The 24,817-nt window shown below is 45.2% G+C and overlaps 1 protein-coding gene across 4 annotated transcripts in view; it reads left to right on the top strand.

Annotated features, from left to right (window-relative positions):
* FCHO1 (FCH and mu domain containing endocytic adaptor 1) overlaps positions 1-24,817 on the top strand; it is a 1,111,213-nt gene that overhangs the window by 175,845 nt on the left and 910,551 nt on the right. For 3 of the 4 annotated variants that reach the window (XM_069648666.1, XM_069648689.1, XM_069648684.1), the window contains exon 2: positions 5,559-5,636. The gene's annotated coding sequence lies outside the window, so the exon portion shown is untranslated. The remainder of the gene's footprint in view (positions 1-5,558; positions 5,637-24,817) is intronic. The other variant, XM_069648674.1, reaches the window with a different exon arrangement.

Genomic DNA, 24,817 nt, shown 5'->3' on the forward strand with positions numbered 1-24,817 from the left:
CCTAGTGGTTAGAGCAAAGTAAACATTAGGGTACATTTTAGAGTTGGTTTGGGTAAGGTTGGGATTAGAGCAAGGGGTTTGGTTTGGGTCAATGTCATTTGTGGCGAGCTGTTAATGAGGTTAGAATTAGGGTCACTGTTATTTTTCCATTGATATTGTATTGAGCAATATGCTAATAAGATGCTTTCGCGTGCTTAAAGGTTAGTGTTCTGTAAGAGTTCAGTGTAGTAATTGAAATTGTGGAAGGTTTAGGAACGTTGTTAGGGTGGAAGGTTTCATTAAAGGTTTGGGTCATTGTCGGGGATACAGCCTTGTATCTTTTTTGTGTATTTAAAAATGGCGTTTTGGCAACCTTTATTACTGGCAACATTTTCACACTTCGTATTGATTGTTTTGAATGCTACATTTTTAAAACGACTTTTTGCTGGATACATTTTAAAATGACTAAATTTTGCTGGGGCATTTTCACATAGACCCGTAGCATTCCCGTATTCTACTTGCCTTTGCAGAACAAAGTATTACTATCGCTCTGATTTTAGGGTTGTATATATCCTACTGTAACTTGCACCGTCCTGCTTCCCTCTTAAGTGGTGACCGTGACTGCTCAGCCATCTTTACCTCTAGGTGTGCCAGAGAAATCTTGAAGCCGCGACCTGGTACCTAGAGTTTGGTTAATGTCTCACAGACTCTGAACACAGGGCTGTGGGGAAACTGCCCTAGTCCTTTAACTCTGTGTTTTAAAATGCTTCTCCAAAGAGGACTTTCCACCTAAGTGGGGCTAAAGTAAACTTCGGTTTGGTGGTTAACTGACTGGATGGTTGACTGACGCACAGGCCTGTGGGGTGAGACCATACAACAAGGCTTGAAAACTGGACCATGTCTCTCAAAAGGAGGCATCTCTTCTTTAAGCAATATACCCTTATTGTACAGAGCTTCTTGCTTGACTATTCCAGCTTTTAGGTGCTGTAAATAATGGGTTCTACCTTTTGGACAAACCTATAGAACCATATTTACCAACCTTGTATGAAGGGCTTGGCCGACCTGACATTGATTCAAATCTGTGACTGCACGATCTCTACAGATCTGTGTGCTTATCTTGCTGAGATATTTTACTGACCTCTTGAAATCCTGGTGGAGAAGACGGGCATCTTGAACATCTCGTAAAAGGAAGCCTGTCCGTATCCGAGATGGATAGTTCAGTGCCACACACAATTATTGAAGATGTTTCCGAATGGCTGCTTACGGCATTGTTCTTAAATATCTATAACCTACCCCCACCACTTAAAAGTTCATGAACTTGACTTAAACGTTTTTAGTGCTTGTAAACAGTTTTCAATATATGCTGACATCCAGGGCATATATTACATTTTAGAACTCCATTATTTATTGTCAAACCCGCCCGGCCCCTTAGAACTGCAAAGTAATTTGAATTTTTGCTTTAAATGCAAAGCAGACAAGCTCTGCACAAATAAATAGCAAACCATGTCTGCACCCCAGATACGATTCTCCTATCTCGAGCCACAAGATCCATTAGAAATGCCCCTGCTTCCCCTCCCCCACCCCGCCACCAACCTCCTCAATCTACTATGGAGCAAGTTAATTTGTGTTTCAACTCCATTTATATGTAGATTATGCCCATAGAAACCCAGCAGTTGCCTATGAGGACCTCGGTCTCTGAGAACCCTGCATTTTTGCTGGCGGGCCCCAAGAGCTGCTTGGGCAATGGACTCTGGGCTTGGAACTTTAAAATGATGGCCACCCTAATATGAAAGTGTCTTTGGGGTTACCCACTTATCCCTATTATTGAACTCTCTGTTCAGGGTCGATGGGCCATCCAATACAGACCTTAGGGTAATCTCCCTGTCTGCTATTTTTGGTGGCTTTTTTCTGTTTTCTTCCCCAACCCTCTCCTGCCACCTTTTTATCTCTGTCTTCTCTGCCTTCTGGTATCATTACCAAAAGGTCCCTTCACCTCTGCTTCTGGCCCAATTCTGCTTGGCTTTTTTCTGTTTTCCTTCACCCGCCATCATGCCTCTGGGCAGCTCCTCCCCTCTCCCTAATGCTCTTAAGGTTCCATGTAATGATGTCCCTGCAAAAATGTCTCCTGACAAAAAAGTTGCTGTTTTTTGCGGAAAAATTTCATTGAACATGCGGGGGACACGCCTGCAACCCCCGATTTATTTATTTTTCACAAATACCGGTCACCAAATAGAATGTCGCCAATGCCTTTTCCCGGCAACATTATGTATGGGGACATTACCTGATACCTCTCTTAACCCTTCCTCCTTAGGTTGTTTCTCACCCAGTCGCCTAAAGTGAAGACCGGAATAAGTAAAAGGGGACCCCTGTTTAGACCATGAATGCCCAGGACCCCTGTACTAGACCCCCTTGGTTAAACCACACACAATGTGTCACACCCCCTTTATTCACAACCCATCTCTTCTTTCCTGAGACAATGCAAATGGCCCACAACTGTTAACATCGGTGACCCCGCATTACAAAAACCTCATCCTTGTGCCCTCAAGCCAAAATGCACAGCACCTCCTACCTACACACAAGCTTGAAGCCAGTGCTCATCAACGCCTACTCAGCTATCGCACATGCAGCTGACTTTTCTGACACCATTACCACCTACATCCTGCTTTCCCAGAGGATCTTGTGCATAATGAGAGTTCTGCTTGTGAAAGCCCTACCTGCAAGTCTGTCATCTGGAGCACTGTGATTACCTCCCAGAGGGTTATGTGACGCAATGCCTCCCTTAATTCAAGTCAGGACTTGGCAGTGCTTGCCCGTTTGCCAAACTCCTGCTTCTGCACATGGGGATCCCCTAGCCCATTGACTTTTCATTCATTGCAGAGCTGTCGTTTCCTCACAGGACCAAGGAACATTCCTGTTGGGCCTAGTTACTATCTTTTGGTTAGCATTCTCTCTTTTCTAGCCCAACTCAGAACATACACTTCCTTCTTCTCAGTCAACCTTTGCCACTCGTCCCTTTCCACTCACCCACCACTCTCATGGGCTGCACCCGTTCTCACTTGCCTATTTCTTTTTCTCTCCTTCCTTGTTCTCCCTCCTCCTTCCCTTTTCGGAGCATTCAGCTTTAATTCGGTCCAATTTCTGCCATCCTCTCCACCCTACCCAAATCCATCTTCCCTCCCCCTCTCTGCCCACACTCTTCAAACCCAATGCTTCCATTATACCAGGATGTCCATCCTCATCTATCCCCTCACTTAACAGCACAACACCTACTCCTTTCAACCACCTCCTATCACTTTTTCTCTTGGCCTCTGGAATGCACAATCCCTCTGCAACAAGTCTTCCTGCATCACTAACCATTTCGACTCTTCTCACACTTTCATTTCTTGGTATTGCAGAAATCTAGATCTCCCTCTTTGGTAAATGATTTTGCGCTTTGAAGGACAAGCTTTGATATTTGGATGGGGGATAGGTCGATGCAAAGGCCCTTTGCCATTGGGTTCGCAAATGAACAGTGTGGGTCAAAGCCATACTGTGCTCTTGACACACTCAATGTGGGATTTACCAGTGTTTTGAGTAGTTCAGCTAGCTCTTGTGGTAATGTTAAAGGATATTTATAGCGTCCACTATCGCCACCGGAATGGTCCCCTGGCGCTCTGGTGGATCTGAAATAAAGAGGGCAGGGGGTTCCGGGGGAGAGTTAGTGGGGTTAAGTGGGAAAAGTGCAAGGGAGCAGTGATGTCCTGTTGGCAGCCGCAGCCCGGTTAACACCGTTGGCTTGGGCTTGGGGTGTTTCCTGGTCGGCAGACATCATGTGCTGTTGTGTGAGTCTGTGTGGTTTGTTTTGTTGTTGCTGTGTAGTGAACTTTGTGCGGGTTGTTGTGCTTATAGGTTTTGGTTGTATTAGTTTAGAGTTTGAGAGGTGTATGTAGAGGGGCGAAATTGTTAGCGGGTTGGTAGACTTGGCCTGGCTGCTTGGGAGCAAGGCGCTAGGCTTGTATTTCTGAGGTGGGGTGCGTGAGCATTTCCAGCTCTTCATCTAGATCAGTGACCTGTCGACACCCCTGAGGCCTTCTCACTAGTTGCCCACCCATAATCATAGACCATGTGAGTTTGGTCCTGCCCATCTCGGTCCGATCTGTCTGTTACCACGGTAAGCATGAGTTTGTGGTTCAGTCTCAATCTAATTTGGTGGGATTAGCATGGGGTTTTATACTTGTCCTCGCGGTGGAGGGGAACGCGGACGCAATTTTGTTGGATTGGTAGTGCGCATGGGCTTTACATTATTTTGCACACATACCTTTTTGAAATATCTGGATGTTCAGAAGGTGGCGGCACTAGAATCACTCGTTCTGGCAAACCTTGATCAAGGCATAAATTCAACAGGCATTGCTGGAGCGGGAGGATGTGGATTCTACACGGAGGGCTAGTTTGGTTACCTGATTGGCACACTTGTGATCTGCCTCATTCTTAAGAAGTTCCACCATATCCAAGGCAGTAGCGGCAAAGTTATTAAAGTGCACAATGTAAACCATATTCTCTTTGACCATTTTGGTGGAAGTAATTTTATCGACGAGGGAAGTGGGGGGGAGGGGTCATGAGGGGGGAGGGGGGACGATTGTAGTACTTGACCGAAGTGGAGTCTGCCCTGCAGGAAGCTCCGTATGGATCTCAGAAGCAGACCTTTTGAGTGACCGGGCGCTCCTTATTTTGGTTTTATAAATCCCATTTTTCCCTGGGCACTTAATGTGCCCCTGCCGCCCCCGGAATGTAGGCGAAACTGTGGGTTTGCAAATTGTCTTTAGAAGGGATCTGCTTCTGTCTCCAAGAGCAAAATGCGTATATTTTCCCTGTCGGTGTACCAGTGTTTATGTAATCTATTTATAAGGGTACTTTCTTGGCTTTCGAGTTAAATCCCTTTTGAGTGAAAAATCTGTCAGATGCTGGCTTCTAGACCGTTCGTTGTAGGTGCTGCCGAGTTTAGCAGGAATGGTAATCTAGTGCATCGGGATGGTCTTGATTTAGTTAATAGTTATGCTTTTCGAGCAGAAATGTTGCGAAACGGTCAATGTGCGCTGATAACTGCTCTGGTGGATAAACCAAAGATTATAACTTTAGCCAGACTTAAGCCGATTTCCTCCACAGTTGGTAATGTAGCAACGAAACTAAATCGACTCTCACTTGTTCTACTGGTTGACACTCACACCACATATTACAGTGTACACAGAATGGGGCATTATCTGTCCTGAAACACTATGTGAAAATGTAATGTTATCCTTTATTCTCTTTGGATGACAGGAACCGAATAGGTGGACAGCGTTAATTTGGTAATATTGCACTTTAATGGGATCAAAGCGTTTTTCTGCAGTTATGAGTGCATGCTCATTGCGCTCAAATTTTCTGGGACATGGCTGTGCCTTTTATGGATCGGGTAACGTACACCACGTGGATGCTTTCGTGTGTCTCATTGGTGGTTTGTGGTAACCTAAATGCTATATTGGCATGGGCAAGGGGGTGGAAGTTTTAGTTGGGCGTTTTAGTTGGTGGCGTTCGTTTGTAACTTCAGTCTTTCTGTTTTTCAGTAGAGGCCGGCGCGATGCTCCCATCCGCTCTGTGAATTGAGGATGACCAGTAGACGCCGTTTGAAAGGCCAACTTAAGGTGAGTCTGTAGCACATATATTTCAGCATGGGTTAATATGCAGCACTTCTATTCCTTGTACTGCAAAACCGTGTTTAACACTAAAATAAAGTCCCAGGGGGCTGCTTGGGAGGTACATCTGGCTGCAGTGTGCAGTTAATGCCTGAAGGGGTAGTCTGCTCCACCTCTTGTCCAAGAAGGAACTGTGCCGAGTCTTTAACCTGACCAGCTACGTAGGAGGAGATGCTCCCAGATGCTCGCACATTCATCCGCTCTCAGGTTGAGGGTCCGTCTGGGGCTCTCTTCCTGCATCTGGGGAGAGGGCAGTCTACAAATGTCCTTCCCGCTCACCAAAGAGCTGTTGCCAGCACTACCCTGAGCGTGAAAGCCTCCCAGGAGACAACTGCTTTTCCATTAGGGAAATGGCAACTTTCTTGCTGTTTAGGCTCCACATCCTATTGCTGACAGACTGAAGTAGGGGTGACTACCTAGTTAACAAAGTAGGCCACTCCCTGATACAATTGGCACCCACAGCTCTACAACTTACATAGGTACCCAGTAAATTCATCTAAAATAATGGTACATTTCACTGCAGACAATAACACTGTAAACATTAAATGCATATATAAACGGTAGTGGGGTAAGGGGTTAAAATGGGTCGGGATGGGGTTAGGTTGCCTTTATAAAGGGTGGAAAATGGTGGGGGTTTTGGGGCCCCCAATTAAAAAACAAAAATCAGTGTTTTGCACAGGATGAAATGTACCACTCTGTACTTGTGGTCGGTAAAATCACATATAACCTTTTTTATATACTACTCTTCCACTCGGAAGACTTATTTGAGATTGATAGCTGATGATAAAAAGAAACCGGTTATGATAATTTCCCTCTAAAATGAGGATCAGGTATGTAATTAGAATAGACATTATTACTGGGGTCTCCCAAAAGAGCCATGTAACTTTTCTTGACCTTTATAAGAAGGCCTTTGATCTCCCAGTTGAGGCCTGAAGCAGCGTTTTATTATTTTATTTTTTTGTCCTCTATTCATAGATGGATTCAAGGCCGCAGTGGTAAATATTCCTTATAGAAAGGCAGTTCCTTCAGGGGAAATATGGTGGCCTGTGAAGAAAATGTAAATGAAGGGCTAGCTACCCGCCACATTCGGTCAGGTGAAAATGTGTAATGTATGGAAGGATAATTTCACAAATTTTAAATCAAATGCAGAGAATTGAAATATTAAGACTCTAGCTCTCGCATACTGTTTGTATGGAGGTTGCATGCTTTCTATTCAAGGAATGTCAAATTAATTTTGAGGCATGGCTATTGTACAGAAGTATCCATTTATATATACATATGCAGAGATTGTATTGTTCATCCACCCAATTTAATTGAGATAATTGGAGGTACTTTATAAACAATTATGAAGTGAAATTCGGAGTTACTGAGGTGGGCTATTCCTGTTTGTGGTACACAGGTATCACAATTTTACCACACACAGAAAAAGGGCCACAAATGTCAGTGGTTGGTGCCTGAATGCGATTCACAGTATCTATTTTAGGAGGAAGATTTTTGGCCACGTATCCATGCTGGCCTACCCTGCAAAGAAACTAAGAGATCAACAAAACATCAGCCAACAAAATCTCTCTTCTGGATTCCAAGCAATAGACTCCCAATGACTCTGTGGCAGAATTCCACTGGCGTCCACCATCTCTAGAACTCCAGAGAATCTCGGAGGAAGTTCCCTTTGTCTTGAGAAATTGGTTAATTGGTTATCTTCTGTGGGTGGATGAGATTGCGTTCTCCCAAATGTTGTATGTAGTAATGGTTCTGTGATTTTGAATAGCGTTGAGCACATATGCCAGGAAGCTTATTCTCTGGAGCCACTCACAACTGTTATGGATAAAGCATTTTTTTTCTTTAGTTTTTTGGATAAAAAAAAAATTGACAGTAACTGGTCCTGACACAGAACTAGCAAGCTTGTGTCCTAGTCGCTAGTATCCCAATTTGTGACTGAGGTTTGTTAGTTCCGTCCCCTTTCCTCCATACTTGTGGGACATTCCGTCCTTTGGGACGGGACCAGAGCACTTTAAAGGATCACAAAATATACACTTGTGTCCTTTTTATTTGTGCACGCGCCCACTGCATGTGACGGAGCCCCACCTTCCTGAGCTCCGCTCCGCGCATCTCTCTTCAGTCCTTTTCTCTGCATGGTCGGGGTCAGACGCACTTGCATCACAGGGAATATTTTTCTTTTTGTTCCCTTGTACCTCATTCCTGCTCTGGTTCCACGGTCATCCTTTCCTCTTTCTATGCCGGAGCATCTGGGATTTGTGTCCTGTTCATCGTGCGAACGTCGTTTCGCTAGGGCGGATCCCCACTCTTTGCCTGGAGTGCTTAGGCCTGGAACACTGACTGTTGGGACTCGTGCTTTTACTGTGAATCCCTCTCCGTCCGGGCACTCCAGTGTCTGCTTGTCAGGTGGGAGGAGGTGTTTCAACACGTTCTCCACCACATTTACAGCAGTTCTTTGAAGAAAAAGAGATGCAGCCGGCAATTTCGTTGCTTTTCAGGGCACCTCGGCCAGGCGACTCCTTCCCGGGTTCTTCCGGGTCCAGGAGGGGCTGAAGCGGCCCTATTACCAGGGATCTCCCTGAGGTGTCCGAAAGGGCTCTAACCGGCAATCCAAAGTTTTCTCCGAGGACCCATGCAAAGGGGCTGTCAAAACCGGATCTTCTTCCAAGGTTCCCCTCTTACGGGCTAAAGGTAGGCTTAGTACTTATGGGGCTGTTGTCACCGAGGTCAGCCCCGAGGTTTCCACATCTGGAACAAAGTGTACCGAGTCTCAGCTCGAGGTCCCTCTCAAGGTGTCTAAATGTACCAGGGTTTTCCCCCGAGATTCCCCTTCTTGGGGCTATATCTAAGACCAGCAATATTGAGGGGTCCCCCTTTGAGGGTTCCGGCTTCAGGGGGTGTCTCTAAGCCTTCCCACACCCAGACCTGTGGTGGAACTAAATGTACTGAGGAGGCAAAGAAACCAGTCAAGCACCATAGGTCTTCTAGTACCGCGCCGAGGTTCCCTCACTTTTGGGGCTAATTCATCACCAGTCCCTAAATTGTCTCAGAAACACTCTAGATCTGATAGCACCGGCTCTGCTGAGGTTTTGTCACAAGGCTAAAATGGAACATAAGACCCCTGACTCCCCTGTGGTGACCACGGCCTCACTTACACCTGTGATGCAGTTCGCCTCAGGCGTTGACAAAAGGACGGTCCAACCCCGGCGGTCCACGGCGGCTATTTTGACTACCTCTCTTACACCAACATTCACCACGGCTGGTGCTGAGGGACCAGTTTTTAGGGCAGACCAGCCTTTTCCATATTTTGTGGATAAGAACCCTTTCTGCCCTCCAATGAATTTGCATGCTCTGATTCCGATGCTGCATACAGTCTCACTCCCTCCTGCGTCTGCGCCTTTGATCTACGTGGATCCCGTTGGGGGACCATCCTCTTTATGATCCTGGTGGTATGCGCTTTACGAGCGGCCTCTGCCCAGTCCAGCGCCTAGACCTTAGTCTGAGGATACATTTTTTGGCAAGTTTTAGACCCTTATGCATTCTAATCCCATGAAGGCGTACTTTATATTTAAGGCAATTTATTCTAAGCAGCCTGAACCCACCCCTGCTCCATCATTCCCTATGCAGGTTCCGGTAGTGCCACCCCCTCCGCCTCTTCCGCTACTGCCTCCACTTTCCCTTGTGGAAAAGACTCTGGTTACTCTGTCAACTATGCCTTCGGGGCCTGAGGTGCCACGTGCGGCAGATCAGACTTTTGCTCCCGCCTCACTGGATGAGGACCGGTCGGACAAGGACAGAGATGACCGGCCACACTTTATTAGAGCTTTTCATGACCGGGTTCTGGAAATGATGTCACTGCTAGACATCCCACTACACAAGCCCTCAGCTCTACAAGAGGGAGTACTTTCTGGAGCCTTTACTCTGTCGACACAGGAGCTCACCGGCCTGTTCCTCCAGAAAGAAGTCCTGGCCGAGGCCTGTAAGGTCTGGGGAAAAACCTATTTCCGGACAGCACCTAAACAAGAAAATTGAAGCTCGCTACAAGCTTCAAGTGTCGGAGGACATATCCTTGTCGGCATGCCCGCTCACCTCTTCAGTTGTGGAAGCAACTACGCTCCAGTCAAAGCCAGCCTCTACATCCTTCACTGCAGCGTCTCAGATCCTTTCCAAGGAGGACACACTTCTTGACGCCATTGGAGGGGTGGGGGAAGGCTTTTTCCAATACGGCTCTTCAGCTGCGTCCGGCTAATACTGAGCTTATCCTGGTGGCAGCCAATGTCAAACTGTGGAAGGAGTTAGCCAAGTTTCACAAATGTATTCCTGCTGATAGGCTTGAAGACTTCAATGGCGGCTTATCTGACGCCAGGCTTCTGGCGCGTGATCTACTTGAGGCTGCAGCCCATCACGTAGACACTTCCACTTGAGGCCTTATGGTCAGAGTAGATATCTCCTGCCAAGCGTGGCTGCATGCTACAAAGCTTTCAAAGGAAGTTCAGGACAAGGTGCTTGATCTCCCCTTTGAGGGTAAAGAACTGTTCCACTCCGCCACGGACGAGGAACTCATGAAGACTAAGACAAGTACTCAAAACTGCCACGTCATTGTTGGTCCTTGCAAAGACGCCAGCAAAGGCCCCTTAGGCTCAGAGGTCGGGGTCTCAAATGAGGTCCTTCTCTGGTATTCAGGACAACCGTGTGCACCGCGCTGAAGCGCCAGCTGGTGGCCCTTGCTGTAAACCACGACAACAAGGTGGCTGGTTTTTCTCTCGGCCAACCGCTTCCTCTTCAACAACGGGTGACCTCTCCACTGATAAAACACCTAAATCTATATTTTCCATCAGTCGCACGAGACTCTGGTGGGAGGACGAATTTCGTCTCATTTGGAGGAGTGGCAGACCATCATAGAAGACCGATGGGTTTTGTCTGTCGCTCGGGCAAGCTTCCGCTTGCCCCTCCGCCTTACCTCACCCAATCACCTTTCTCTCCAGCAGACTGGGTTGCCCTCCACTCCCGACCTCAAGTAACTTTCTTGGAAGGTGGCCTTTCTGATTGCAGTAACATCTGCAAGGCAAATAAGTGAGCTTCAAGCTCTTTCTTTGGAACACTGTTACTAACTTTCCATAAGGATTAGGTTGTGCTTCGCACCCCTTCCTTCCTTCCTTCCTTCCTTCCTTCCTTCCTTCCTTCCTTCCTTCCTTCCTTCCTTCCTTCCTTCCTTCCTTCCTTCCTTCCTTCCTTCCTTCCTTCCTTCCTGGGTTCTACACAACCTAGACGACCCCAAGGGGAAATCGGCCTCCAAAGCATCCATCTCCCATTGGATAGCTTAATGGATTTCCGAGGCCTACAAGGCTCAAGGCCTCCAACCACCAAAGGGCATTCATGCACATCTGGTCAGTGGCAAAGCGTCTGCTGTTGCCTTTCAAAGATATGCCCCTTGGGAGTCCATTGCCAAGGCGGCTACATGGGCCTCCCAGTCTGCTTTTTTGCAGACATTACTGTCTTGACCTGAACTCCTGCGTCAATGCCCAATTTGGCCATGCAGTTCCTAAGAACTTGTTCCAATAAGGGTAATTTCCATCCACCCGTAATGCCTATGGTCAGTGCTTGGAAATCTCCCACAAGTATGGAAGAAAGGGAACGGGACGTAGGAGTATAAAAAGTCACTCACTGTAGTGACTACCTTACTCCTAGTCATAGTCCCCTTTCCTCCATACGCATTCTCCATTTGTTGCTAAATGGTCCTAGAGCTGGCGATAGAAAAAAGGGAGATGCGCTGGGCGCAGCTCAGGAAGATGGATCTTCGGTCACGTGCGGTGGCCCAGCGTAAAAATAAAAGGCCAAAAAAGTTAATTTGTTGATGCATTAAAGTGCTCCCGTCCCAAAGGATGGAATGTTCCACAAGTATGGAGGCAAGGGGACTATGAACTACGAGTAAGGTAGTCATGCTGTCCGTGGTGAAACATTGAGGATTGTGGGAAATTACTTTTCGTTCTTAAGACAGTTCTTAACCATACACTTAAATGATGAACAGTACTCCCCAATCATTGTTAGGCAGAATCCTGTGCAGTGACCTTAGGGACCACTACACACAATTAAGACCACAGGTGGCAATACAAGTTTACCTTTGGTACAAGCCTGTACTACTAAGTTATAGTGGTAGCAGTAGCAGAGCGGCCAGGCTTATCTCAAGAGTATATGAGCAATAGCAGAGATTACACAAAGGGACAACAATTACTGTGACTCAAGCAAACGCTGACTCAAGGTTTTAGGTAAAAAATATAAGTACATTTATTTTTAAACCATCCGTTATAAACACAACACCTCTATTAAACTTTAAACAAAACCACACGTTAGATATACTACAACTAACCAATTCACTTTGTACACTATGTCTCATGGTAAGTACCCTGTGTTTGAATGAACCGGTGTTATGAACAAAACACGATACCGCAGATACGGTTGCGATCACTTTTTGACAGTTCGGTCTACTAATTAAACGCGTATCCGTGACATGACATGCTACCGGGGCAAAAAGCACACTTAGCACCTGAGATACCCAGAGGGAGTTGGAGGCAAAAATTACAGGCAATATTTAGGTTAGGCAGACAGTATTGAGAAACACTCAGAAACAGGAGTTCAAAAGTCAAAGGGTTGGAGCCAGGTTTAAGTGACACCGGAGACCTGTGCCGAAGATCACACCGTTGGACATTTCATGATTTAGCGTAGCCCAAAAGTACTTGGATATTGTCAATGTTCGGAGGCAAAAGTTATAAGAAGGAGGGAAGACGAGGACGAGCCTTGAGAACGAAGAAAAGGGATTCACCCAGTTTCCTCCAGTAGAACACAGTACCTTATTTCCACAATGCAGCTGGTACCCCGGCAGTTGTTCCTGTTGGTTTCCCACAGACCCACAATTCCTGGAGCTTCGTTGTGAAGGACATCTGAAGGGGGTCTGCACCACACAGGGATGAAGCCGACAGTAGTGACAACGAAAAAGGTGTGCTCCTTAAAAACAGGAGAGGCTCAGCAGGTGGCTATCCGGACCACTACAGCAGTGTGCAGCGATTTTCACCACGGCGGAGATCTCTGGCTGAAGATGATGAGCTGGTTATCCCCATCAGGCTCAAGGGAAGAAGACTCCAGACTGGATCTCCACTTAGTCGAAGGGTAGATGGCTCAGGACTGCAGCAGGTCTTCACCGGGACGGGGTAGTTGCAGCAGCCATCGTTCTCTCTGCTTCTCTTCGGTTCCTTGTAGTTCCAGAGGCGACTCTGACTTCTAGCATAAGAGACCTGCCTTTTATGCGCAAAACTCCATTCAATCTGTCAATCACACAGCAGGGGTGTTGTCCAGCCGGGACAACCGCCTCAGCCAATCATGGCAAAGTGCGACTTGGGTTACCTAGGATACCCTGTGCAGGGGGTGACTACACCCCTTCCCCACATTAGTCTACCTAGACACCCAGGGGCCAAGAGGAGGGCTTCTCTGCAGAAGCCTGCCAAAAGACCATGAACAAAGAAGGCGAACCTAGTTTGCCGCGCAAAGTAAAACACAAGAAGGACTTTAACAAAAAGAAATGGCAAATAAACCCAACCGGAGCCAAAAGAAAGACGATTTGGTCAAGCGGGTTTATGTTCGATGCTAATATAATAGCCAAGAACAGTACCACGTTTATCTAATATAATCGCGGTAGAAAAGTTAGGGTAGATACCACTGCCACCAGCCAAGTCTAAATGTTAAAAGAGCAAAACAATGCTCAGGGAGGTACAGACAGAAAAGGGGTACAGATTAGCCCTTTCCAGTACTCCATGTAAGATGGGGTGTACTGGGTCTGTGGTAAAAATGACTATGTAAAGTAAATGGCAACTTTACCTTTCTCTGGGGGACAGTAGTCAGCCCCAGCGAAATGGAGTCAGAGGGAAGTCTTAAAGACAACCCTGAGTTACTACACTAAAGGTGCTGTGTAATCCGTACAAGAACAGGGGCACCTGGAGTGGTGTGCTCCAGTGCCCAAGATCACATAATGAGTAAAAACACATAGGCCAAAACACAGGTAAGAGTGGAAAAAGGATGTACACTCTTACCAGGTGGAAAAAATAAACTCCAGAAATCCAGCAAGCTGCTGGGGGACTCACTAGGTGAGGGAAATTAGCCCTAGAAGGAGAATTCTCCCTAACAATCATAAGCCTACTAGTTCTAGGTCTTGCTTAAGATGTCAGGTTGTGCTCTAACACCTTGAAGTGTCTCATGTGCTCGATGGAATTACCAATAACCATCTCAGATCCAAATAACTGGACAAACTCAAATAATATGGCAAAGTACTACTTTATTATTAGCATAAAATAAAGTAGGGCAATCTGAAGAACAATCAGTGGTTCACGCTGTCGCAACCAAATTTGATTATACAAGGGTTTTATACCTCGATATGAGTCATCTGACATCCTACGTGGCAAACTGTACAACCTATTAATGGGAGGGATTAGTTAAATGGGTTGCGTTAGGCTATAACCGTTTGTTGGTGCGTTTGGGCCGTTAGTATTATTGGTTGACTTGCTGCGTCCCCAGCACTGGGAGGTATTACCCTAAACCTCTGGCGGTAAAGATAGCTGATTGTGGTGTGCCGGTGAGTCGCGCTTTACCAAAAAATGTTTCTTGTACAATACAGAAAGTCAGTTTTAGTTGTGCTCTTGATTTAATCTCTTTTGACAACCGTCAAAGGAGATTAAATCAAGAGCACAACTAAATCTGTATTTACAAGAAAGATTTTTGGGTTAAGCGTGACTCACTGGCACAACACAATCGGCTATATGTGATGTGAGTACTAACAATATTACTGAATGCCCTTTATCTGGTGGGCATGCCATGAACCACCTTTAAATATGCATAACACTGATTAAAGTGTATAAATTGCAGCTGGTTGGCCTATGCAGCACTGTATAGGATTTTGCTACAGAGCCCCTTTGATTGGCATCCTTTCCCTTTTCGGCTCGTTGGCAGCACAAAAGTAAAACAAAACTCTGGTGCAGAGAGTAACATCCGACTACTCACCACTTTCCTAATTAGTCCATCTCTCATCGGCCAGGCCCCAAGCCAAGGCTTGTCCCTTGTATTTGTATTTTATTTATTTATAGTTTACCTGAAAGCCTGTTCTCTGTTCCGGGACATTCAAGGGAGTGTAGGCAAACAATTATCTTTGTTTTGGGCTTAGTGAATAGCCCTTGTTTTCGACTTCTGAATCACGTGTGAGACCACCACACATTTGGCAATTTCAATGTCAACTTTCTTTTTACTGCTATTTGATTCAATTGAGCTGGCTGCCATTACCCGTCTTGGCCTCTGAGTCTTGCTCACTCCATCTTGCATAGGTTTTCTGCTTCTTTAAATACTTGGCTCTTGCAGATGTTTTCTTCTTTGCCTAATCTAATAGAAATGTCTTACGTACATGGGTTATCCTTTTGGCTCCACTTGTGCCTTGCAATTATTCCTTGAAGTACCATTCTTGTTCCCTGGCCAATAGAATCCTCTATTACTCGCTCAAAGATGTTTTTTCAGCGTTTCCTGAATCTGCAGCCCTCGTCTATCGCCAAGGTAGCTTGATTGGTTTCAGTAAGAGTCCTGTGTCCATCTTTCCATCACGGAGCTTCTAGCCACATTATGGTTTCCTCTGTAGCAAGCCTATATGTCTCCTCTACCTTTTTGTTTCTGCATATATGCACTCATTAGTCAGCAGGTTACTTTATCTGCTTTACATATAATTTCTTTGTATCTTCATTTCTTGTTTCTTTTGTTACTTCAGTTACATCTTTATTCTTTGAGTATTTGCATATCGTTTGTGTGTCTCAGTATCTTTCCTTCACAACTTAATTCTGCCCTTGTCAGATTTCACTTATAGCTCCACAATGTCTAATGGTGTGTGCAGATATGCTTCCACCCTCCCAGTGTGATGGTACATGCGATACGGTTGTCTGAGTGCATATAATCTCTCAAACTCCTACGGTATTTAGAAGATACCTGGTGTCCAACATGGGGCTCTTCTCCTGCTGTTCCACTATGATGTATGTGAGGAATGACGTGTCCAACTGCTACTCTACATTTCTCCCTCTGGTCGAGTCCTCAACCACCTCCTCTTCTTCAATCTTCTTCTCTTCATAACTAGGTTACTTTGGGATCCATATTTTCGTCACCCTCCTCAGGTCACCTGCATTCTTTATATGTTCATCCATACTCCAGGTCATGCAACGGCATTCTCTAGTTGGTTGACAGAACACCCAACATCCTACATATTTCTTGTGATCCTTAGGGTAGTAGAACTTTGTTCCTGGGGGTTCCAGAGCACTTTTCTTTGTTCTCACAGGTAGGGTCTTTGGTCTGTGGTCTATGATCTCCATTCACATTGATCGTTATCTTCATCCCAACCGCTTTCTTGGTCTGTTGGCATTGTCCCAAAATTATCCTTATGAGAAAGAATCCTAGCAATACCAACATTAGTACTGCTCCAAGTAGTTTGAAGGCATTTGCCACCCAAGTTGGAATCCACAAAAACAGAGCCGAAAACCAGTCATCTCCTGCTGTCTCATCAACTTCATCCTCCATCTTCGTATGCAGGGTTGTCAGCCTATTTATTGCTTCTGTCAGCATTCCATTTTCTCCATCATGGGAAGGTATGCATGTACAGCAAGAAGGCCCGACCTTGGCACAAATGCCTCCTTCCATTGCTGTAATTAGATCCAGGACATGCCTGTTCTGGCTAGTCATAAGACTAATGGCCATTAGTTCTTCTCTGATTGATTGTATTAAATCATTTTATTGTTGCATTTATCATTTGCAGCAGCTCCCATCTGGCGATCTGTAGCTACTTGGCATTCACTGCAGTCTGAAGTTCTGGCATAAATATAGATGTCATTCATTGCTGTCTTGCTGAATAATTTATGCCCATCTGGTATGTCATTATAGGCTTCTATTGATTCGATGAAAAATAGTTCTCCCCTTTAATCGGTTGAGTTTGAGGGACCTTTTCCTTCTCTGTTCATCCATTTTTGGAAAATAGTCCATACTGAGATCACTTTGAGCAATCACTAATGCAGGAATGTGTATGACCACAAGGGAGCATACTCCTCCCCAGTTGTTAGGCAGCTGCATGTAAGCCCTGGATCTACAGGCCCAATATCGATCCAGCAGCACGGCAGTTCCTCCATTCATTCCTGGTACTTCAGGTACCTGCTTACATCCTTTATTTTCTACAACCAGAACCCAGCCTTCATTTTTGAAACATGCGGTCACACTTTTAGTGGTATTCTATACTGGACCTGGTTCATGGTCAACCCATGTTAGTAGCTTAGGGTACTTGGCCCATGACTGTAAACATATGTCATTTACTATTTGCACTATAATTACTGGTTCCTTCTTCAAGTGTGCAGGGCAAGATGATATTCCTTCTTCCCATCCTGTACTGGTAGCACCTTGTCCATACACCAATAGCTGAGTTCTCTCCCAGCATCCTGATATTCCTAATCTTTCCACTATGTCTGAGCATTCCATCCTCTTCATGTCGACAACCTTTTATTCCTTCTCCAATCTGGGATGGAAACATACATTTTTTGCTTGTCCAACATATTCCTTTCTCCATCCTTTTGTATTTTCGCATAAATATCTTCATATGGAAATGTTCTGCTTGATCGCCATCGTAGGTTTGCCCATTTTCCTTCAAATTGCCCTCTAGTTGTGAACACTGCTAGATGACCAAGGCACTTTGCATCATGTGCAGACATTTCTTTTGCACTAAATGTTCTGGCAGCATTCATGGCATAGGGGATGAGAGAAGACACGTGGCCGCTTTCATCTGACGTTCTCTCTCCCCTCTCCTTTATGTGCTGGTATCATAGGTTATTTTTTAGTGAGCTGAATTATCAAGATATGTATTTATGCCCGCATGACCTTCCCCAATATCTCTTAATTCAAACAATTTGTTTAGTAAAATTAGGGAAGATGCTGCTTGTTCTTTTGTTTGGGATCATAAAGAATGTTTCATTGTCTCCCTAAAGGCCATAATAAGGAAAGACGAATCATTAGACAAAATGAAATCACAATTTCCATTCCAGAGAAAATCATTGACTTTCTTGATGGTAGTGAGTCTTTCATATATTGGAACCGTCCCATTTTGTTTAAATTCAATATGTAATTGTTATCCTCTGTAACTACACTTTTACATAAAGAACTGTGAAATAATTGCCACAATAATTCTGAAAATTATTTTTAGGATTACCAAGAAATGTTCTCATGTCTTATGAAAGCTGGGTACGACTGTAATATGTGGGTGAAAACCGCATACAAGAATATGTGCAATGTTATAATGGGTAACATAGAAGATGCTATGTGTTCCTTGTCTGTTGGCTCCAGTGCTTCAACACATTGGTCCTTGTACCTATCTAAAAAAAAGGCTCCAGGATAACTGCAAGTCCATTCATTCCTTATTAGTTTTAAGAATGTTTATCTTGATTCCAAGGATGTTTTATAGTTCCATAAACTCCTTTTCTTTGCTCTTGCTCTTGATCTTGTTTGCATGTGCAGAACTTCTCTTGCTCTACTGTCAGTAGAAGCAGGAGGGGTCAAGGTTTCTCCTTTGTACAGTTTGATATCGCGCAGATGGAGCCAGGATCTCCTTCCTTGTAGCTTGAAAGCAGTGGAAGTCACTGATTCCACCTCGTAGGGTCCCACGAAACCGGGTTAATTCCAAGTGCACACATTTTTGTATCGGCACCTGTTCCCCTGGATATAGGCTGGGTTGCTTTATGAAGGTATTTGGACCAGTTGGCTGGCTTTCTTTTTCAATCCTCTTTGATCTCTCCCTCCGATTCTTGACCTGTCGAGAAATCAGAGTGACACGAGCGGTCAGAGTTGCCAGAGCATTCTGCATCCCATCCCATAATGTTTTTGCTACCCTGTGGACATCAGTTTTTACCCTAGTTGGAGAAGCAAGAGGTTTTCTCATTCGGCGTCCAGTCACCAACACATGAGGAGCGAAGTGGTGATCTGAGCCAGGTTGATTTCGCAAGGCATAAAGCGCAAGGCATAGGCAGTGTAACCACCCCTTCTTTAAAGTGATTTTAATTTTAGCTATCTTCTCCTTAAGTAATGTATTTAAACATTCACAAATCCCATCGCCTGTGGGTGATGGGCAGAACAGAACTAGTGTTTTATCCCCAATTAAAGAGTGACCTGCTCGAATAGTTAATTTGCATAATGCCATCCATTTTCAGACCGCAGGACACCCCATCTTGGGAACACCTCACACACAAGGAGTTTGGTGACACATGTGGCATTGGGGTGCATACATGAACCTGCCTCGATCCATCTAGGAAAGGGACACACCGTGGCCAGCATGTACCTGTATCTGTTGCAGGTAACATATCCACATAATCTATATTTAGATGCTGAAATGGGCTATTGAGTCTAGGGATTGCTCAGTCACTGTTGGCAAAATGGGCCCTGCAGTTCATTTCTGGCCCAAGATGCAATTCACAATAAACTGTGCCACATGTTCTAACAAATTTGGTGAAAACCAATCTTCCGCAATTGTAGCAGCAAGACACTTGTCTTGTGCGCGGGGTAGTGAGACTGCTCCAGTGCTAACCTCAATAATGCTAGAGGCATAACTGGCTTTCCAGTGCTATCCTGCCTTCAGACTGCTTCAATGGGGTTTAAAGAACACCCCCGTTTGTTCCATAAAGCTTGCTCCTCCTGGGAGGCTCAACCTTGTATTTCATTTAACTTAACAATAGACAGCATGTTAAAGCCCTCCTTTACCAACATACGCCGTCCTGCCATCCGTTTTAACACTTCTTTGAAATCTGAAATATTTGGGCCATAATACTTCCTGTTTAGCTTCTAAGTCTGCGGCTTAATCCCCGCAAGAAATCTTGTCTGTTCTTCTAGTATGCGCTGTCCATTTAATGACTGTGATAGTCAATGCGAGTCTCAGTGGCTCAATAAGCTTATCCAATAGGGCTGCATGCTGGACTGGTGTGCCGTCTACACGGAGGACGCCCCTCCATTTGCAGCATGACAAACCTGCATGTACAGTTGACATCACATTGGCGGAGTCAGAGCACACCATCACTTCCTCATCCTCCTATCTTTGGAGTGTCGATAAACACCACTAATTCTGCATCCTGTGCTGAGCAATGCAGAGGCAACCTCCCTCTTGTAACCACTTGAAATTCACTCTCTCAGTTGAGCTTTACTACTGCTGACCCAGTATGCCTTTCACCAGTCATTTGATCAATTTCTAAAGAACCATCAATAAAGAGAATTTCCCCAAACCCCCTACTCCCCACCATCTGAGAGCATTTTCTCTACCATGGGGAATGTCATCAGAACGTTCAGTATACATTGTGCAGTCATGTACATAATCGGCCTCCTGTACTGCTTCTGCTGTGAATGTTGCTGGATTCGCTATTCTCCATCTAACCATTTTTATTGCAGGGTTCGAGATAATTACCTCGTACCACGGATGCTCTTTGTGTGGTCAATTTAGTTTTGGGTTTCTGTAGAATAGCAAATAATGCATGCTCATCAAATAATGTTACTGAACACCCCGTTGTAATACTTGAAGCGTTTTCAATTGCAAATGCATCAGCAGCTAATGATTGTTCGCAAGATTAATGCCCTTTCATAAATGGATCTAAAATCTCATTATAGTAAGCCAATGGTATGTGTCCACCTCCTAATGTTTTATTTGTGAGAACTGCTGTTGTGACCATTTCAATGAGAAAATAGGTACATTTCTTCATGATAATCTGGAATTCCTAGTACAGGGTCTGTGCAAGTTTTAAAATCTTTGATTTGTTTTAAAGGGGTTGGAGACTTTGTATCCGGCCCGATCACTAAACTGAGAGCAAGATTGACCATTAAATAAAATAAGAGTCCTAGTAAAAATAAAGAAGTATCTAATAACCCTAGTGCCTGCCCTAAGCTTATACAATAACTAGTAAGGGGAAACGAAAAAAAGTATCAAAATAAGTCTGGTTGGCTGGAAGTTTCTCAGCAATGCCCTTCCCCCTATGGATAAGCCACAAGTCCAGAGAATAACTGCAAAGAGGATGGTTGGTACAGGTCTGCTACTTCAGAATCCTTCCAAGCAGCTAGTGGACAGTTCGTACAATTCACTTCCAAGGGCAAATCTCCTGGGTCTAGAGTCAAAATGTCACAATGGTCTGCTCAGTATTAACTCAATACAGTTCTGTTCTCGGTATTCAAACTGTTGTCCCCTCGGGTTCCCTTCCACCAAGCTCGGATTTCCTTTGCATAGCATTCACAAATGTCACATAGACTGGGAGTATTTATATCCACGCCACTGCGCCACACTGCACCCCTTTGCCAATGGGGAAAGAAAACTGCCAAAAATGGAGGCAATAACCCCTGTGCGCACTAAATCTTCAGAATTGCGCAGAGTTCATAAACCACTGAAAGAGCTGCACGCCCTGCCACATACACAGGCGAAGTGGTGCAAAAGCAGGAATCGCTGCTGTCATCTGTCGCCTGAAACAAGGCCACCGAAGGTCAAAATCCAAAAATGCCCTTAAATATTCTGTCATTTTCCCAGGGAATTATGGAAAGGGGAGTGTGCTGAAATCATGGTTTCTCCAAGCAGTCAGAGGAATCCAGGCCTCGCTGCCTGACAGCTGCCTAAGGAAATTGGCTGTCAAACCCAGTTTAAAATTATTTTCTTTTTCCTGAAAAATTGCAAAATCCACAATTTCAAGCATGTTTGTGATGGGCTAATTCTTTTAAAATGTTTAAATCCTTTATAAACTGTGCTTATATTTTATATTTGAAATGAAAATACTTTAATATCAAGGAGCCCAGTCTGGGGCCAATCCACTATTTAATTCTGATCTGACAGCCCCTGGCCTGGAAAATCTGACATCTCTGCTTGACACTCCCTTGAGAACAGGAAGACTAATGGCTGTTAATGGTTCCAGCATAATGCCAGTAAGCACACAATGGGGCCGCATTAGACATTCGTCTGCTGGCTAAACAAAGGACAGGCTGAGATTGACCTCTGCCAGGAGGGGCAGGATGTGGAGGAGGTTTCTCAGTGAACTTAAAGTACTGGACAGCTGCTGCCTGAAAAGGGGATGTTACCCAGGAGGACTTTGATGTTAAAGTTTAAAACTCTTTAACTGGGCAACTTACAGAGGGATACATCTTAGATATTAAACTAATTTCAGCCTTGTGATTTGAAGACATTGAGGAAACTCGTACCATTTAAGGAACCATAGTTATGAAAAATGTCTGATTGTGGCAAAACTATTAATGTTGCAAACTTACAATTGTATGTACACAATCCACTGATAAGCGCCCAGAGATGTATCAAATTAGAAATGATTAATCCAAAGTGTTATGGGTAAAATTGATAAAAATCCATAGAATGACCAATACAGCTCTCACAAAGATGGGAAGTGAATGTAAATGTAGGCAATCGAATATAAAGTATGTGTCCAATTTTATGAGGGTACATAATGGTAGAAATGTACTTTTGTGCAAAAGTATGTTTTGGGTAAAAATCCAGGTCAGAGTTCCTAAATCATGTTATAAGATGACAGCTCTGTTCAGGCTGCCAACCAAAACAAAGCACATGCCTGTAGCCACTCACAACCATGGGGGTGTGTTTTGAAGTTCTGCCCGTGCCATACAATTTGTAATGGATAAATATAGGTTTTTCACTACACTGGCACACAATGCTTCCAGACACTCTGCTTCCAGAACCCATCCAGATGTCCGCTCAGCACCTCATTGCAGAAATACTCATCTTGTAGCTGACGCCAGAATTCTTTGAAAACTCCAGATTTCTTTGCAGAATCCAGACTCTAGCATTGCAAAATTATTGCTAGCCTGACCAAATTGCAAACATCCCAAACTTGAAGGGATTTAATTCTGATTCAGCTTGGCTTGCTACCATTAAGGCTTACCCACTGAAAACTTGCAGCCTGCTATCTACCGTGTCCAGTAACCAGAAGGGGCCCTTCCACATCCAGTCTGAGGTGCAGTCCAGATTGACCAGAACCACCTTGCTGATCCAATCCCGCTAGAGGTGCCCTGCTGCCGGTAGACCAGATCCAATTCATTGACCAGAGCTGACGGTCCAATTTAATAACTACTTCTGTAAGAATTAACAGGAAGAACAGTGACCCATAGTGTATCTGCATTGTATTATCCCTATCTCAACACTTCTCATCTTTAATTTACAACTCCAGTATTGTTAGAACCTTGGATATGAAAGATGCTTATTTTCATATTTCCATGCTCCCGGCGCACAGAAAGTACTTGCGCTTCAAGGTGGACAGTCGCCACTACCAATTCAAGGTACTGCCCTTCGGGATAGCTTCAGCACCAAGGGTATTCACCAAGGTACTGGCGGTGGCAGCTGCACACCTACGCAGGGAGGCAATCCCAGTGTACCCTTATCTGGACGACTGGCTCATAACGGGGGAAACCCCAGGAATTTGCAGGACAAACATTCAAAGGACTATCGACCTCCTCCACGAATTAGGCTTCTCAATCAACGAGAAGAAGTCAAGCCTGGTTCCAAGCACCTCAAAACAGTTCCTAGGAGCAATCCTAGATACTCAGAAAGGGTTGACCTTCCCTTCGGAAGAGAGAATTCGGAATATACTACTGCAAATTCCACATTATCAGTCCGGTCAACAAATAACGGTACACAAAGCAATGCGGTTACTGGGCATGATGGCGTCATGCATTTACCTGGTCCCCCACGCGCGACTGCGCATGCGTCCCATGCAGGAATGGTTGGCGAAACAGTGGTCTCAGGCAAGTGGTCAGTGGGACGATCTAGTGGTCGTTTCGCCAGCACTTGTTCAGAGCCTACACTGGTGGACAAGAGAGAATCTCGCAAGGGGAAAACCATTTTACGATCCCGAAGTACAGGCAGTGGTGACTACAGATGCATGCCTGACTGGGTGGGGAGCTCACCATCTCCACCACACAGCTCAGGGTCTCTGGTCTCACTCAGTAGCCAAGAACCACATAAACCTGCTAGAGCTTCTGGCAGTATTCAGAGCGCTTCGGGCGTTCGAGCCCCATCTACTAAACTTGTCGGTGCAGATCCGGACGGACAGCACGACAGCCATGTTCTATCTGAACAAGCAAGGAGGGACTCGTTCGCCAAATCTGTCCAAGCTTGCCCAGAAAATCTGGATATGGGCACTCAGACGGAACATCTTCCCGTCATCGCAACATGTTCCAGGGGAGCACAATTCCCTAGCGGATGCTCTAAGCAGAAACTCCCTCCCAGGAGAACACGAATGGGTCCTTCACAGAAAGATCGTAGGAGATCTCTTCTTTCAGTGGGGTTTCCCCACTATAGACTTATTCGCCACAAGCGAAAACAAACAATGCCCAGGATTTGCATTCAGGTTCCCCCAGCCAGACTCCCAAGGGAACGCCCTGTGGATGAACTGGTCAGGAATGTTTGCGTACGCTTTTCCACCAACTCCTCATCAGGAAGGTGGTGTACAAGATGAACAAGGAATCGATGACGATCATCCTAGTTGCTCCCATGTGGGCGAGACAACCATGGTTTCCACACCTACGCAGGATGGCGGTGTGCAAGCCCATCAAACTTCCAGCCTGGTACAACCTACTGTCCCAGCAACAAGGTCAAACAGTGCACCAGCAACCCAACTCAATGAACCTGGCAGCATGGCTCCTGAGGTCATAGAGTTTGGACATCTCAATTTACCACAGAGGTGTATGGACATCCTAAAAGAATCCAGGAAACCAAACACAAGGCACTGTTACTTTGACAAGTGGAAGAGATTCGTTATTTGGTGCCAGAATAAACAAATCAACCCTGTTGATTGCACTCCTTCCAACATTGTGACATACATGCTCCACCTGCTGGATGCAGGATTGGTTTTTAACTCTCTGAAAGTACACCTGGCAGCCCTCTCGGCTTACACCACATCCCATAACAGGGTGTCGTGGTGGAAAGTACCAGTAGTTAAAGCCTTCATGGAAGGAGTAAAGAGACTTCACCCTCCTATTTCGAACCCACCGCCAGGATGGGACCTTAATGTGGTGCTAGCTAAGCTCGTGGGCCCCCCTTTCGAACCCAT

This window comes from Ambystoma mexicanum, chromosome 1p (assembly GCF_040938575.1).
Source record: "Ambystoma mexicanum isolate Mex_15411 chromosome 1p, UKY_AmexF1_1, whole genome shotgun sequence".
Classification (NCBI taxonomy): domain Eukaryota; kingdom Metazoa; phylum Chordata; class Amphibia; order Caudata; family Ambystomatidae; genus Ambystoma; species Ambystoma mexicanum.